This window comes from Ambystoma mexicanum, chromosome 2q (assembly GCF_040938575.1).
Source record: "Ambystoma mexicanum isolate Mex_15411 chromosome 2q, UKY_AmexF1_1, whole genome shotgun sequence".
Lineage (NCBI taxonomy): Eukaryota > Metazoa > Chordata > Amphibia > Caudata > Ambystomatidae > Ambystoma > Ambystoma mexicanum.
This window is the reverse complement of record NC_090924.1, coordinates 1,490,129,593-1,490,148,139: the sequence shown is the minus strand read 5'-3', so window position 1 is coordinate 1,490,148,139 and position 18,547 is coordinate 1,490,129,593. Positions and strand designations below refer to the sequence as shown.

General features: G+C 49.8%; 1 pseudogene; it reads right to left on the bottom strand.

The window, feature by feature from the left end:
* Window positions 1–17,450, bottom strand: part of LOC138570317 (zinc finger protein 615-like) — a 64,084-nt pseudogene extending 46,634 nt beyond the window's left edge.
* Between the last annotated feature and the right edge of the window lie 1,097 nt (window positions 17,451–18,547).

Here is an 18,547-nt window from a genome sequence, read left to right as displayed (position 1 = left end):
AATAGCATTTCAACAACTACACTTTCCTGCACACAACACAAAGAAACACATAATGGCAGAGATACAAGAAGATTGGTTTACACCTTGCCTCCAGGAACATGTCACAAGGTTAGCTCTAGAATGCACGACATGTCAAATTTACAACTCAGGTATGACATTGCGTACACTAAGGGGTACGATACCAAAACCAAGTGGCCCATTCAGAGAGCTCCACATTGATTATGTAGACATGGGAGAAAGGTGTAACGGGGCTCGATACATGATTGTGGTTGTATGTCCATTTTCGAGGTGGGTGGAGGCAGGCCCTTGTGCCCGCCCTGACGCGAAGGGCGCCGCGAAGTTCCTAGTGCGGGAAGTGTTTCCGCGCTGGGGAATTTGCGACGTTATTCGCTCAGATAACGGGACGCATTTTGTTAATGAACTCTTTAAAGAAGTGACTACATTATTGGGAATAAAGCACAAATTATGTTCGATTTATCATCCTCAAAGTAATGGCGTCGTAGAAAAGATAAACGGCCTGTTAAAAAGCAGATTATCAAAACTTTGTTTTTCCCTTAAAAAGACTTGGATGTACTGCCTGCCTTTGGCCTTGTTTGAGCTACGAAACCAGCCAAGTAAGGATCACCATTTGTCCCCGCACGAGATCGTCACGGGAAGAAGAATGCACACAGCGCATTCGCCTCTCCGTGAGCGTTCTGATGCACACAGAAGCGCAGCCATATTGGGGGAGGAGTTCACAGAATACCTGCGAAAATTGACAAGGGCAGCGCGCGTAATTTCAAAGCAACTAGCCCCCCCCTCGACAAGAGAGGAGGGGAACGCGACTGAACCAAACGGTTTGCCTGAAAACCCACTACAGCTAATGCCTGGGGACCTTATATATGTTAGAAGTTTTGTGCGGAGGTGGAACGCACCACGCTTCCATGGCCCCTATGAGGTAGTGTTTTGCACGCCTACAGCAGTAAAGGTTAAGGGCCTGCGATATTGGGTGCATTTGACAGATGTACGTAAAGCTTACAGCGCTGCGGAGAGTGAGGTGCAGGATGAGGCACAGGCAACAGCGGACGATGAAGTTGTGCGGAATGAATGATTTGAATTTCGTGTGCTTCATGAGATGAACAGTGAACACAATTAGCGCGCAACAAATGTCCTGGACTAAAACATGTACACATGTATATGTAAATTTTCTTTTTACAATTTTTGAAAGTTTTGCGTGGGGTTCTTTTTTTTTTCCCCTTCCTGTACTATTTAAGATGTTTTTTATTATTGTTGTTTTTAGAAATGTCATGTTTTTTTTTATTATTTATATATATATATAGTAAGTTACAAATAATATTGACTGAAAGCTACCTTGTCTGTCAACAAACCCCCTTCCTCACCCAACCCTATATTTTATCACCGAAACGTTACAATGTGGAAATGCTTACATGTTTGTATTTAATGAACTTTTGTGTCTCAAACAGGATTTATCATGGCATCGAATGGGCAGCCTGCAACTAATAGATATGTTAGATTTAGAGAAATGTTAGTGGCTAGATTAACATATTCATTTGAATGTGGTTTATCAATGTGTGCTATCGTGTTCTTCATCTCAATGTTTTGTCTGGTGTTACACTGGATTATAGCGTTCATCTCTACCGAGATGAACGAGGGGGGAGGGGGGAACAACACCACCCTTGCTCCTGGAACGAAAACAATTCCGACTGTAGGTATCAAAGAAGGTGATTTCTTGATCTGGGATGGAGCACACTTTGTGTGGGGATACTATACTACACCACCCACTGCTGTCCTCTCACAATGGAGAACCAAAAATGTAGATAATGACACAATGTCCCAACCTGGAACATACAACAACCACACGATCCCTCCCGCCCCAATTTCAAACAACGATCTCTTGTTTATTAATGAGGATGGAAAAGTGATTATGATGGCAGAACACACGCCCCTATATGAAGAATTAGAAAAGGGGGGTGGGAGGGAGGAAGGGGGGCCTGGTTCTTCACCTCCTATAACGAGAAGGTACAGAAGAAGGGAGAAAAGTAGGCGGAGAAGAGAGACTGGTGGAAAAGGGTATGATGAGTATTATGGGCTAGGGTTAGACAAAATGGAAGACCCACGACACCCTCACCAAGCAAATAAATGGTATGCAGATATGAGCACAACAGCTAAACAAACAACCAATGAGAGCTGTTATGTCTGCTCACTTATCCCCCATGCATCAGGCACACCTAAAGTATTGTTGCCACGAGAATTGCCCATTGTGGATGCCCAATGTCTCCTTCATCTCACGCTGTGTAGAATAAAGAACACTTTCCAAGCACACGATGTCTCTTTCAGAATGGTACAGAACAACAAAACGTGCTATTCGCAAGCGTCTGGAGTGATCTGCCTTAAAGAACCTTTCTTTGCAATACAAGGGACACTGTTTTCCGAAAACAAATGGAAAGACGAAGAAGTGCTGTGCAAGGCAGAAGCGCTGAAAGGTGTCCAACCGGACAAGTTGCGGTGGATGGAAAGAACGTGCTTGCCAATATGGAAAGAACACATCCTTAAACTAACATGGGTAACAGCGATGGAGAAACCCTTCAAGCTACAAAGTGAAATACAAAACGAACTATGTTTCAAGGGAGAAGGAAAAATGGCAATGGGAACGAACACGAACTGTAACAAAACTCTCACCATCCCGGATATGAAAAAAGGGACAGCAGCATTAATGGACACCTACTGGGTATGCGGAAACCAGGCGTACCTGCACCTTCCCCAATCATGGAGTGGTAGCTGCTCAATGGCCACCTTGCACTCGACACTAATGGTGATTCCAGAAAGCCATATTGACAGAAGTAACATGATGAAAGGAGGCTTGAACCAGAATGCAGCTTCTCCAACTACACAAGCGCACCTTTATGTCCTGTCCTCCGGGGGGAAGGAAGAAAAGCTCTCAAGAAACAAGCGAGCCTCGAACTACATATCACAAGCATCATCTGATTTATTGGCACAGATCCCAGACAAGTATCGCCTGTTCAGCTCCGTGGAAACATTCTTTGCTTCACTAGTGTCCAGTGTCCAAGCAAGAGCAAATGCAAAATGGCTCCAGATCACACGGTGGGAACTGATCCAGTTGGCCAATGACACTGAAGAAGGGTTCAACATAATAAAGGTGGAACTACGAGCTCTGCGACTAATGACCATGCAGAACAGGTATGTTCTAGACCTGTTGACAGCTATCGATGGAGGTGTTTGCCGAAAAATAGGAAGTGCGTGCTGCACGTTCGTACCTTCTGAAGACGCAGAAAATGGGTCCCTGTCCCACGTTATTGAAGCAGTACATAACCTGGGCGAGAAGATGAAAATGGAAGGTGGAGCTGAGGATAGCTCGTGGTTCGACAATATCTTCTCCTGGGTTCCCTCATGGCTTGGAGTGACAATGAAGTTCCTGATACCAATAGTGGTGATCATCCTTGTGATGTTCTGCCTGTGCCAGGTGGGCCTCCGATGTTGTGCTAATGCAGTCCCTAACGGTGCAATGATGATGGTTACAATGGGCAACTCCGGTGGTACAATTAAAGCAACACAAGAAGTACACGTGCAGACAGGAACAGACAACACCCCCAGGTACCAGTTAGTGCCTATGTGCCGTGACAAGTACATAGTAGATAAGCTATGGCACACCACGATTAAAGAACCACGAGACGTAGAACTGGAATGGTATGAGGAGGTCTGGGTAGATCTGGAAGAGACCGGCGACTGTATATATTTGACATGTACACCAGACGAGTATGCTAGGAGAGGTGAGAGCTTAAGGGGGGTGTGCAGAGCATGGATGCCTATAAAAGGAACCCCTGCATGGGATGGTGCAGTGTTAGAAGAACAAGAATGTAGAAGATTAGAAGAGCTAAAGAAATTCGTTACTTTAAGTAACGAAAGGGGGGAAATGTAGGGGAGGAATGGCCACGAGGCCCTCCTCACCTACAGCTCCCTCCCCAGGTGAGGACCATGGCTCGGTGGGAGCACCCTCATGCCACCCGGGCCCAGGTGGAGGGGGGTTCACCCGCCGACGACATTGCCCACACGCACCCTGTCTTTGCATTTACCGAAACTTAAGTTAGGCCTAGACGCCATCGTGCACAGCAAACATGGTGTGAGTTCAGCACACTGTAACGAGGCCCCCACCTTTGGAGGGCCTTTCATGCATCTCTGCCGCCTCAGCAGCCCTGGCAGATCCGCTGCGAGCGCGTTCCCATGAGAAAGTCGGAGATGAGCTAAACCCGAGATGCCAACACGGCAACATTATATTAGTAACAATGTGATATTGCACCCCGTATGACCCAGACCGCAAGGCCGGGGCAACGGGGAAAAAAGCTGAAGCATCACTATCTGAAGAAGGTAGAAAATAGTTCAAGTATTGGTGTTAATGAACTACCTCTGTTTAAAATGTGAACGAACCATAAAAATGTAACGTTATATGATATCCCTCCAGGTCTGGACTAATGCTGCTATAACCACGGAGAAAGATGTTGACCAAACGTGTAACCTCTATCTGTAAAAGTGTTTTTCAATAGTATGTAGAAACTTGAACTCATATATGTTTTCTGAATCACCCAAAGCGGCGAGCATCAATCTCTGTAGGCCATAACCTAGATATCCCTCGTATAACGTCTAATGTACATACAATACGCACACAATGTAGTGAACATAATGTTAGGTAATGAAAAGGTACTGGAACCGACTGTATTAAAGAAATGTGTAACGAAAATGAAATATATATATATGTATATGTGTGTCTGAATAACGTTAAAATGAGGCAGAACAGTATAAAACTTCTGCATTCACTGATCAGCAACGCACGAGGAAAATACCTTTGTGAGTATATGCAAGGTCATTCCCTCTCCCACCCCACCAAGCCTGCCAGATAAAAAAGCTAAGACTTGTGCTGCGCTCCCTCACCTCCCCCAACCAAGCTGGCGTTACTTCAGAGAGTCAGAGGCCCCGGCGCCGCAACCAAGGCCACAGCCCGCCACCTGTGTTATTTACAGCACGGTAATAAACCCACGGATGAACCCACTGATCTACCAGCACCCTCTCATAAATCCCCACGAACCCCCCCAAGAATCCTGACCCCGTGTAAGGACGACCCCCATCATTGGGACAAGACACAGAGACCCATCTATATAATAACTTCTAACGCAGCAGACAGACATGTATCACTCGGCCCAGGTCCCAGAGCCCCGTCCCGCGACCTAAAATACCGGTCAATAAGACTCAGGTAAATCTCACCCCAACCAACAACCACCAGACCTCTCACGAGGTGCATTCCTCATGTGTTGCGTTTATTTTATAAGATAAGCTACGGAACAATTTATTAGTGAACGTAAATGTCATTTTCTGAATAACTGCAGTGTGCATGGCCTAGGGCAACTAAGACAGGAAAGGTATTCATCATTGTCACAGGCTGCCCCAGCGCACCAACACCGCACGGATGACCTCAAGCCGGCCTGCCAGGCCCAACCCAACCCACGAGGCTGACCAGTGACGTCGTCTTGCCAAGACCAACCATGCTGCAGCAACACCTATAGTTAGTCGACGATACCCAATCCCAATTAACTTGTGCCCCCTATAGTGTTTAGGTGTTGATGACGTTTTCTGTATTAGAAATACGCCTGTCTTTGCTATTGTCAGACAGAGCGCTCTCGTAGGTTGCAGAGTTCTTTGCATGCCTTATCCTTGGATAAACTCCCACTTACGCTCACCCGCACTCTGTCTTGGTCTTATTCCCACTACGGGAGAGTCCCTTATTGTCTCTCATTGCGGGGAGGATCGTGCTGAATTGGGGGCGCTTCCTTTCAGAGGCATGGGTGGGGGCCTGGTGGAGGCTGCCCCTGGTGGCGGGGGTGGTGGGAGACATGGGTGGGGGCCTGGTGGAGGCTGCCCCTGCACTGCTGGGGGTTGGGGGTGGTGGGAGGCATGGGTGGGGGCCTGGTGGAGAGTGCCCCTGGTGGCGGGGGGGTGGGGGTGGTGGGAGACATGGGTGGGGGCCTGGTGGAGGCTGCCCCTGCACTGCTGGGGGTTGGGGGTGGTGGGAGGCATGGGTGGGGGCCTGGTGGAGGCTGCCCCTGGTGGCGGGGGTGGTGGGAGACATGGGTGGGGGCCTGGTGGAGGCTGCCCCTGCACTGCTGGGGGTTGGGGGTGGTGGGAGGCATGGGTGGGGGCCTGGTGGAGGCTGCCCCTGGTGGCGGGGGGGTGGGGGTGGTGGGAGACATGGGTGGGGGCCTGGTGGAGGCTGCCCCTGGTGGCGGGGGGGTGGGGGTGGTGGGAGACATGGGTGGGGGCGTGGTGGAGGCTGCCCCTGCACTGCTGGGAGTTGGGGGTGGTGGGAGGCATGGGTGGGGGCCTGGTGGAGGCTGCCCCTGCACTGCTGGGGGTTGGGGGTGGTGGGAGGCATGGGTGGGGGCCTGGTGGAGGCTGCCCCTGGTGGCGGGAGGGTGGGGGTGGTGGGAGACATGGGTGGGGGCCTGGTGGAGGCTGCCCCTGGTGGCGGGGGGGTGGGGGTGGTGGGAGACATGGGTGGGGGCCTGGTGGAGGCTGCCCGTGCACTGCTGGGGGTTGGGGGTGGTGGGAGACATGGGTGGGGGCCTGGTGGAGGGTGCCCCTGGTGGCGGGGGGGTGGGGGTGGTGGGAGAAATGGGTGGGGGCCTGGTGGAGGCTGCCCCTGCACTGCTGGGGGTTGGGGGTGGTGGGAGGCATGGGTGGGGGCCTGGTGGAGGCTGCCCCTGCACTGCTGGGGGTTGGGGGTGGTGGGAGGCATGGGTGGGGGCCTGGTGGAGGCTGCCCCTGGTGGCGGGGGGGTGGGGGTGGTGGGAGACATGGGTGGGGGCCTGGTGGAGGCTGCCCCTGCACTGCTGGGGGTTGGGGGTGGTGGGAGGCATGGGTGGGGGCCTGGTGGAGGCTGCCCCTGCACTGCTGGGGGTTGGGGGTGGTGGGAGGCATGGGTGGGGGCCTGGTGGAGGCTGCCCCTGCACTGCTGGGGGGTGGGGGTGCAGGGGGACATGAGCAGGTGTGCAGGGTAGTCCCCTGTTTTGTAGGCTGCCTGCAGGGGCCGTGGAGGGTGTACAGGGAACACCTGTGAGGACCCACCCAGCCTAATCGCGTGTGACTTCCCACGCACCCCTGTAATACACGTACCCAGCCAAATCGCGTGTGATGATTCCCACGCACCCCTGTAATACACGTACCCAGCCAAATCGCGTGTGATAATTCCTGCGCACCCCTGTAATACACGTACCCTGGCTAATCACGTGTTAAACTTCCCGCATACCCCTGTAATACACGTACCCTGGCCAATCGCGTGTTAAACTTCCCGCGTACCCCTGTAATACACGTACCCTGGCTAATCGCGTGTTAAACTTCCCGCGTACCCCTGTAATACACGTACCCTGGCTAATCGCATGTTAAACTTCCCGCATACCCCTGTAATACACGTACCCTGGCTAATCGCGTGTTAAACTTACCGCATACCCCTGTAATACACGTACCCTGGCTAATCGCGTGTTATACTTCCCGCGTACCCCTGTAATACACGTACCCTGGCTAATCGCGTGTATAACTTCACGCGTACCCCTGATATGCACGTTACCCGCTTTGCGTTCCTTGTTTGGCAGCCCTGTAAACTGGTCCAGGGTTAGCGCAGCCCTTTGCGATGATTTAGCGATTTTGATGGCTTTTCCTTGCGCGAGGGCGTTCTTGGGGGCGTTACTGGCGCTGCTGCAGGGTCGCTGCGATACTCTGCGCCACGGCTGGTTTGGGAGCCTAAAATCCATGAATACGCTGTGCGCCGGATTCGGTTTTGGCGCACGCGGCTGGCGCAGACTATCGCACGCGCACGCTGTGCGCCAGCCGCGTGCGCTACTTGTGCGCTGAATTCTATGAATTACCCTGATAGTGTGTGAACATCTATTATCAGCAGCTAACACTTCCCCGGAGGCCACAACTTGGATTAAATCCTTCTTAAATAACAGAACGATGAGAGTATTCTCTCCGTCAGGTGCAGCCGACCCCATCCCTATCACCTGCGATGTGCCGCAAGGATCCTGCGTTTCCCCTCCATTATCTAATGTGTTTACCAAACCTTTATCAAATATATTGAACCGTCTCGGTGTCATCTACACCAACTTTGCAGACACCCAGATACTGATCCCACGTTCTGGTAACTACGACGCTGACAACGACAGACTAAATCAAATCTACCTCGTCATTCAGGCATGGATGACCACCCATAGCCTGTGCCTGAATGACGATAAGACTGAAATTCTTATACTAGGAGGCCCTATTTACCTCAATAAACGTATTCCTAAATACATCTCACTCAACATAGACGGGAACTTGATCACCACGGCTAAGGAAACTAAAACCTTAGGCTTCCATCTCGATTCTGCCCTGAAGTTCAAGAAACAAGCTAACCCCACTGCCACAGCTACCGCCTATACGTGCAAACGTATCCATGCATGTAAAAACTGTCTCTCCACCAATAGCTGCATGATCTTGGCTCGAGCACTAATCTTGTCCAAACTTGATTACTGCAATGCCCTCTATGCAGGCGCAAATAAACATGTACTAAACAAACTCCAAACCTTGCAAAATAATGCACTAAGAACCACCTTGAGTATCCCAAGAAAAGTCCACATTTCCGAAACAAGAAGAAGCCACAAATGGCTTTCCATAAAGGATAGAATTTTCTTTAAACTTGTCTCCATCTCCCACAACGCTGCCCCTAAATACTTAATTGACAAAATTGTCCCTAAAACTTCATCTAGACCTACGGGATCAGCCAACTCCTACTGCATTATTGCGCCTTGTTACAACCTAAAAAGAGCTGGAGGTACCAGCTTCCCAATGCAAGCAGATTTAGTCTGAAATGCCCTCCCTCTTAACCCATGCTCTGACTGTAACCTCCATAGCTTCAGGACCAATACCAAATAATGGCTCCTCACTAAGGACACTGCACTCACTGCTTGAGTCTATAATTTAGACTCCACTGCCCCTATACCTACACTTGGTCACCCGCAACTAATACTATTAGGCATACTCCCTTCACTGACAAATGTAATGATGTACACTTATTCTGCGTCAGCTACCTTGATTCTATTGTTATTTCTCTGCTCTTAATTCATTGCATTTCAATTGCTCTTAATTCACTGCAATCTGTATCAATACTGTCTCATATGTATGTATGTATACTAAGCTGTCTTAAAAAGCACCCAAATACCTCATGATGTAGCACGCTGTATAAACAATAAACAAACAAACAAACAATGAAAGTAATTTGATGATGATGGACTCCATTGAATGGGTGACAACAGAGTGCAAGGTATTAGATGAAAAGGAGGTGGCAAAATTGTCTCCCAATGTCTTTAAGCCTGGTGTTGGCTGTTAAAAAGGATTAATTAAAAAAATCATATTTGAAAATAATGCTGTTCCTTTTGGTCCCAAACTTAGACTGGTTCGACTAGCATGTTAAAAGATGTGGAATTAGAAATTGAAAGAATGCTCAAAGAGGGCATCATTTAGAGATCAGAAGCCTCTGAATGGGTATGTCCGATTGTGATGGTTAAGAAACCAAATGTATCAATAAGGTTGTGAATAGATTTCAGGTAAGTCAACAAAAAAATGGTTACGGACAGATTCCCATTACCTATGATCCATTAAATTATTACGTATTCAAGAGGTTCCAAAGTGTATTCATTATTATATCTCAAATCTGCCTATCATCAGATTGGAATGCCTCATGCTTATGACATGCATAGCTTCTTCGAGCATGTAAGTTTATTCAAATGTGTCAGTTTATCAACATCTACCTGGCCATTTAGCCAATTTGATCTCTACCTTCTCTCCTAACTTCCTGCTTCCAGTGTTATGAGGATGACCGGCAGCTCTCCTTCAAGCTTCCCTTCTCTACCTCCTCCTTCAACTAATCCAGAATAGGACTGGGAGACTTATCCTTGGCTTCAAGCCCAGGGACCACATCTCTCCAGCCCTAAACTCTCTCAACTGGATCCTGGTGACCGCAAGGATCAAATTCAAGTCCATTTGCATCATCCACAGGGCTGTCTGGGGCCTAGGACCTCATTACATCCAGCTTTCCCTCTCTAAATAACTCCCGGCCAAAGTCCTTCGGTCCCCTGGCTCCAACTCTCTGCAGGTCAAAGGTTTCTCCAAGCAGAGAGTGGGTGGTAGATCCTTTTCCTCTGCTGGCTCCTCCCTCTGGAATGGCCTCCCTCAGACTTGAGCCGGATCCTCTCAAGTTCTGGAAACCTCTCAAGACTTTCCTTTTCTCCTCTTCCTTCCCTCTCCCGTGCTAAGTCTCCCTTTGCCGCTGCGTCTGCGGCCTGGTGCCTTCAGAGTAATACAGGTGCCAGACCACCCCCTACCAGGGCCCCAGCATCCTTTGCCAGCATTTTGCCCTTGGTCTCCCTTTCCCTGACTAGCCCAACTGGGTCCTCCCTGTACACCGCACTCATCCTCCCTTTCCCCTTTCCCCTGGCACTTGCCACCTAGGCCTGCCCAGCACTTGTCCACACCCTTCCCTGGGAGCACCCCCACTCCTGCACTTCTTCCTCTGCCCCTACCCTCTTGCACTTACCACCTTGTCAAGCACTTGCATGGTAGGATTGTCACAAGGCCAATATAAATATTTTTTGTTGCTCTACTTTCGTTATTCCCATGTCCTCACACCCACCCTCTTGTCTTGTTGCGCTTGGAAACACTTGTGTAAAGGTGCCATACAAATGTCCTATAACAAAAATAAAAGGTATCAACTTATCTACCCAAAAAAATTCCTTAATCCCTTCAAATGTCAAAAGGTCAAGATTATCACTCTCTTTCAGGTGATGCCCCTACAGCCACTACATTATCCTTGCCCTGCACATGTTCTACCACAAATTCCAAACCCTGTAAACTTGTAATCCATTTGGAAATTCTCCTTGATATTCCGTCTAAACCTTTTCTGTTAACAATAGCCACCAAGGGCTTGTGGTTGGTTGAAACAGTAAAATCTCTACCATACAAATATGCCTTAAATGTTGTTATCGCCCACAACACCACTGGGCCTCTTGTTCAATCACTGAGTAGCGTCTTTCCACCTCCTCGAGTGCCCTAGAGGCATATGCTATGGTATGTAATCCATTCTATCTTCTTGCATTAGCACACACCACCAGACTGAGGCATCTGTGTAGCATCTATTAGCGCCATAGCTACCCCCTTACCGCATACCGGGTCCGGGTTCCCTGAATGGGGAATTACCGGGCCATTCCAACCTTGGAGGACCCGGTATTTCCCCATTCAGGGAACCCATCCCCATTCCCATTCGAGCCCCCATGCTGGTCCTTTAGCGGCTCCCACTAAGGGCGCCTGGTAAAACTAGCCGCCCTTAGCGGGACCCGCTAAAAGACCTCGTAATGCGGCGGTAAGGGGTTAACGGCACCAGCACCTTTACTGGCACCATTAACACCTTACCGCCAACCTTGTAATGACCCCCACAGTGTCTTTGGTGCCCTGGCAGTCGAATAGGTGGATGCTCTTGCCTTCACTCGACGGGACACCTTGAGGATGGACCCCCTTTGCAAGAAGGAATCGCTGGGATGTTGATGTCAAGAGAGAAAAGGAAGCAAGCAGCATCGGAAAGGCACCACTTGCAGTCTTCACGTTGGTCATCGTTGGCCGGTCGTTACTCTGGCTGTGGATGTGCCACAAAGGAAAACCTTGCTGTGGACCCTGGCAAGGCTTGGCTGAAGAAGTTAAGATCCTTGGGGACCTTGGATGCTTTTCAGTGACAATAAGTGCAGTGGCAGAAGTAGGTGTCGGGTTTCAAGATTAAGCAGTTTACCGACTTTCAGTTCTTCGGTGCTGCAGCCATAGCATGGATATCTGGATGGTTTCCGGTGACCTGGACTCGATCACTGGACTCGACTGAGGACCCTTAAGAAGTCTAGACCCTCAGGACACATTCTTTGGATTTGGTGGTGGGAAACCGGCTGCCGGATACCCCCCTGCACAAAGCAAACATGGATCTTCTCCGGAGGGAAAAGTGGTCAGAACCCTTAAAGGATTCTTTCATCAGGTGCCTCTTCTTCTGGGCAAAACGTCGCAAACTGGCTTTCATCGGACACAAACACTCCTCGGTACCCTAGGCGACACAAATGGATCTCTTCGGATCAAGATGTCCAATAACTTCTCTTCTGGACTCACAAAGATCCCTTCTCCGGACGGCAGAAACTCAGATCTGGCTTCCAGGGTTCTTTGGAAGAAGAGCAGCAGGTGCACGCTGGTCCCTTGTAGCTTGGTAAGAGTTCAGCTATCCAAGTCCTCTCTGGAATCCGACTTTGGGTCAGCTCAGCAGTCTTCGGATTCCTGGACGAAATGCAGCTGCAGACTCCTTCCTCCAACTGCACCCAGGATTCAAACTTCAGGTTTCAGCTTCAGCTCCAGAACACATTTTGAGTGAAGGGGTCTCTAGTTATACACTCAGGCTGAGCGAGGCTTGGTCAGCCAATCATTCACAAGTGCATGCATGCAGGCAACCAATCAGGCTCACAGGCATTCAGGCCTTCACTCAAATCCAGACGCCCATAACACAGAATGTGGATTGGAGTAAGCACCCAGTCTTTCAGAGCACTACACTGCATTCACTTCAGTTTCAGTCGGGGCTGGCCCAGGCATTGTTTCACACAACCAAAACCAGACACTCACAACACAGAATGTGATTTGCCTTCATACAGGTCCCACCCCAAGGGTGTACCCACAACAAGCAGCCCCTGGGAAGGCTCCAGCCAGTCTGGCAGGAGGCCGCCCCAGAGCCATACATGGTCTTTCCAGCCAACAGCCATTCACGGGAAGGGAACAGGGCCAGGGCGTCTCAGGACTTTGAGAAGCAAGGGGTAAGGCAATGGAAACCATGAGGCCACCAGTGGCCATCTTGCCTTTGTTTAGTAATCCATTGATTCCTATTGCAGGGCCTGGGTATCCCAGAAATGGAGGATACCTAGAGGCACTGTGAAGTCAGCATGTAGCTGACAACAGCCCATACTCTGCTCTGTGGGCAACACATATGTGCGCAACAACATACCCAAGGAGGACAGGGTTGTACCCCTACCCAGGGGTGCCCTAGGAGTAACCATTGCTACTTTTCATTTGTGGATATATAAGTAAGTGCCTCTGATGAAATCGAAGTGGGGTGGGAGGTGGCCGATTTCATGGACAGACAGCCCCCGTGCCTGCTGTGCTCCATTTGTCTTAATTGTCATAGTAAGCATTTGTTTTTTTAAAGGGCTATATGTGCCAGGGCCATGTTTTTTCCAATAAGCCCCCAGCAAGATTGGTGGCATCACAAAAAAACCAAGCATAGACTGGCACTACCAATAAAGCACATTTGGGCTGTTTGCACATGAATTAAACATGACATGGTAATAAGAATTGTGCCCCTGTACCTGAGTCCATCATACACGGGATAGTGCTTTCCTCACTATCCAAATAGTTTTCATAATGTTTTCCAAAATTAAACGAGGCAGTTCTAGTGCATTTCTTCTGTTTAAGTATAAACTTCACTTCTTAGCCCACATGCAGGGTGTGGGAGCCAGCACTCCTTTCCTGGGCTAAGTGGACTCATACACCCACTATATGATCTGTTAAGACTTCATGGCCATGGGTTCAAATCCGTCGGGTCCGCTCCACCCTTCATCCTTCCTAGGCCGATAAAATAAGTAGCATTGAGTTGGCTAATGGACATCAAATTCTGCTGCTAGAGACATCATGGTCACAGTGAAGGTATACCTTTTACGTCTGCTACCACCATAGACATGAGGGTAATCATGTCACACGTGGCTCCACTGCTGTTTAGTATGATGTCCTCGCTCGGGGGCGGGATTGATCATGATAAACATGATGGTAGATTGGTGCAGCCTGAAGAACATGATGGTAGATTGGTGCAGCCGGGAGGAGATGAAGCCTGCAGGGCACTCTGCTCATTTTGTGACAGTGAACAAGCACAATCTTCCCCCATCTTTAGGACTTGGATCACCTTGTGTGGCTTAGGCGCCTGGCGCAGGTGGCTTCCTTTTATGTTGGGGGACAAGTTCTCTGGTTGTGTGCGAGTTTGTGTACAGCAGTACTCCTGGAGGGTACTCCAGGGCCAGAGTCACACACTTTGGGCCTCATTACGACCCTGGCACTAAGTGTTTAACGGTGCCGTAAAAGGCTGCGGTGCCGTTAAACACTTAGCGCCTTACTACGAGGTCCCTTTGCGGGACCCGACCTTAACGGCTGGTCTACACCAGCCATTAAAGTAGGGACCCGCAAGGGGACCTTGGTGCTAAGTACGGTACCGCAATTTGCGGTACTGTACTTGGCGCCTTCCCCATTCCCATAGAGCCCTATGGGGCGAAAATGGCAATGGGGAAGGGCCATGGTTCAATGGGGAATTACCGCCCGCCAATCTTGGAATGGGCAGGTAATTCCCCATTGAACCATGGCGGACCCGTTACAACACCGGCACCAATAATGGTGCTAATAGCGCCATGGTTTAGCGCCAGTGTTGTAATGAGGGCCTTTGTCTCTGTGAAGAGAACCAGCTACCTCCGCCTCCATGTCTGTGGCAGGTAAGCACTGCAGAAGCAGCCCTGCATTTGTTTTCATGATGAACCCAAATGTCTGCAACACCAGCCCAAGCCCCAAACATACACAAGAGGAAGTGGATTTTACAATTGATTTATATTCTGTTGGGAGAATTGATTGAATATCAGGGATCGAAATTAAAGGATACAATGTAGCTACCCTTCTAGCCTAAAACAGCCTGGTTAACTTGACATCACAAGCTCCCAGGAACTACACTTGGGTGCCAATGTCAACTGGTGCCTAACATGATCACTTGTGACAGTAATGTTTGGAAATCTGTATAAAGGAGCCTCACAGCAAATAGAAGAAAATCAAAACATAACAGGTCATTTACGGGACAAAACAATTTGCTTCTGATGTCGAAGTTGGCACACTAGCGCCACAATTCGTGGTACCTCTACTGCGTGATGCAACGCAACTGATGAGTATTTATTGATGTCTTGTTGCAATTAACTTTGGGCCCCACTGAAAAATGTTACAAGAAAAATTGCTAATCATTTAGGTTGGATTGCTAATTAAAAATATTTTCATTAGCAATTTAGACTAATCAATTTTAAAAAACTAATTTATGCCTTGGAACTGTATATATTTCCCATTGTAGATTTACTGAGCACAAAGTGAGTTATTGTGATTGTGTAAATAACCTTGAACCTTAATTATTTAAAGACTGTGGGCCTCATTACGAATGAGGCAGAACGGGTTAACGGGCTCCGCCAAAGGAGGCAGACCGATTAAACCCGTACGGCTCATTACAAGCTCCCCAAGTAACGCCAGGTCAAACCAGGCATCCTTACCGGGTCCTGCGAGAGGAAGAGGGAGCAAACAACGGGCCGCTCGTAATCACCCGTTGTTTGCTCCCTCTCCCATTCCCATTGAGCTCTATGGGGAAGGTCCGGGCCCGGGTTCCTGGAGGGAGGAATTACTGGGCCCTCCGAACTCGGAATGGCCCGGTAATTCCCCATTCAGGGAACCCAGACCCGATTTTGGCGGCAGCCATGCTACCGCCAAAGTCGTAATGAGGCCCTGTGTTTTAACTAATACAGTGTGTGTACATTCCTTTGTGGGGGCTTGGGGACTACACTGTACTTAAGAACCAGCCTGCATCACCTCCTGAGAAGCTAGGCCTTGATTGCTCGACTACGTTACCAATAATAGAGGATCTTGGCTGGGGTTCTCTGTGCCTCTCCTCTACCATGTAGAGAGCGGAAGTACAGATCTCCCTCCAGTCTTTACACCCACTATGCCTTAGCTGCCAAAATTAGAAGTCTGTACAATGTATTCAGCTCTCTACTACTTCAAAAAATGCCCCACTCCTGATATTGCCACATAGGTAAATGTTAATATTAACCAATTCATATACTGGGCATCACAGTGTATTTGTCTACTACCTTACGCATGGCAACATGATTTTAATGTAACTTTCCATGATAACTTTGCGTACTAAAGACTAATTCTGTGATATCACTGATGTCACTATTTAGGCCAATAAGGGGGCCCTCACATTGTTTGAAGCCCAGGGCCCCGAAACTCATAGGGCTGGCCTTGGATTCTTGGGGACAAAATATCAAGCTATGGGTTGTGATGGAGAAGGGTTTGGAAGGTACATATTCTGGTGGTCAATATATCAAGCTATGGGTAATAATGGGGAGACGCGAGAGAGGGCACAAAGATTCTTGGGGTCAACATATCAAGGTATGGTTGGTGATGAGATCGGTGTGAAGGTGGCGGGGCAGAATTTTGTCATGTGATAAGGGGTCAGGGAATAGCGGGGAGGGAGAGGGCAGAGATTCTTGGAGCTCTACCTTTCTTTTGATTGGGTGTAAAGGCAAATTTGTAATTTGTCTGCACAGGGCCCCTAAAATAAATTGAATATATTCAAAATATACCTTTTTATGGATAAATGTGCTTTAAAATGCACCAGTTTACCTGCATCCATACTCTCTGTTGGAGTTGGGATTGCTTGTTATGCTTCTTTGCTCGGTGCGACATGGGGCCCACTAATTTTCCAGGGCCACTTTTTGCTCCAAGGGCACTCACAGGGCACAATGGGGGTGGGGTGACTGTACAGAAAGGGGTGGGAGGGCGAGAGTGCACAGGCAGGAGACAGAAGCACAGAGAGGCAGACGTACATCACAGCAGGTATTTACCTTTGCAGTCTGTGCTCCAGGCCTTTTGCTGAACACGAGGACACGCCAATAAAGTGCTCAGGTCTGGAGAAAGCAAACATCACATGATTAATACATGCACAATAAGAATTACTTACTTACATGACATCCAGAGAAAATATATAGGGCCTCATCACGAGTTGGGCGGTTACGCCGGCGCTATTACCGCTGGCGCTATTAGCCCTACCGCCAAACCCTGCGGCACTATTAGCGCCGGATCACGGGTTTGGCGGAACGGTTAGTGCCCATTCCCCATCGGACCCATACAGGATTTCATCATTCCCCATTGGGCCCAATGGGGAAAATTTGCGCTATTACCGCCGGCGGATTTCCTGCCGGTGGTAATAGCGCCAAAAATCAGCAAATTTGCAGCAGATTTCCCCCCACCAGCACCATCACAACCAGCCCCCACCCCCCATCATAAACCACCCCCATCACATGGGCAGGGGAAGGGGTTAATGGAAGGTTTATGATGGAAAAGCAGAGACATTTCTCCATAAAGAGACTTCACTGACCCGGGAAAGGGTGGCATTACCCGCCTGCAGTAACTGATGCTACAACGGCTGCTTCATCGCCAGCGCTGCATTCCCAGCATTGAGGTGAGAATGAGCGAGAGACAGGGAGGGGTAACAGAGCACCGCCCCCACCATCATAACCTACCCCCACCCCCAGCCCCTCCATCATAATCCACCCCAGCATCAGCCCCACCTCTACCCCCACCATCATAGCTCGCCCCTCACCCCCACCATCATAACCCAACCCCACCCCCACCATCATAGCCCGCCCCTACCAGCACCATCGTAACCCGCCCCCACCATCATAGCCCACCCCCACCCTCAGCCACACCCCCACCATCATAACCCACCCGCCCCCACCATCATAACTCACCCACCCTCACCATCATAACCCGCCCCCACTATCATAACCCACCCACCCCCACCATCATAATCCGCCCCCACTATCATAACCCACCCACCCCCACCATCATAACCCACCCACCCCACCATCATAACCCACCCCCACCATCATAACCCACCCACCCTCACCATCATAACCCACCCAGACCCCCACCACCATAACCCACCCACCCCCACCATCATAGCCCACCCACCCCACCATCATAACCCACCCTCACCATCATAACCCACCCACCCTACCATCATAACCCACCCTCACCATCATAACCCACCCAGACCCCCACCAACATAACCCACCCCCATCATAACCCACCCACCCCCACCATCATAACCCACCCTCACCATCATCACCCACCCACCCCCACCATCATAACCCACCCACCCCCACCATCATAACCCGCCCACCCCCACAAACATAACCCACCCACCCCCCCATCATAACCCACCCTCACCATCATAACCTACCCCCACCATCATAACCCACCCACCCCCACCAACATAACCCACCCACCCCCACCATCATAACCCACCCCCACCATCATAACCCACCCACCCCCACCATAATAACCCGCCCACCCCCACCAACATAACCCACCCACCCCCCCATCATAACCCACCCCCACCATCATAACCCACCCACCCCACCATCATAATCCACCCACCACACCATCATAACCCACCCACCCCCACCAACATAACCCACCCACCCCCCCATCATAACCCACCCCCACCATCATAACCCACCCACCCCCACCATCATAACCCACCCACCCCCACCGTCATAACCCACCCCCACCATCATAACCC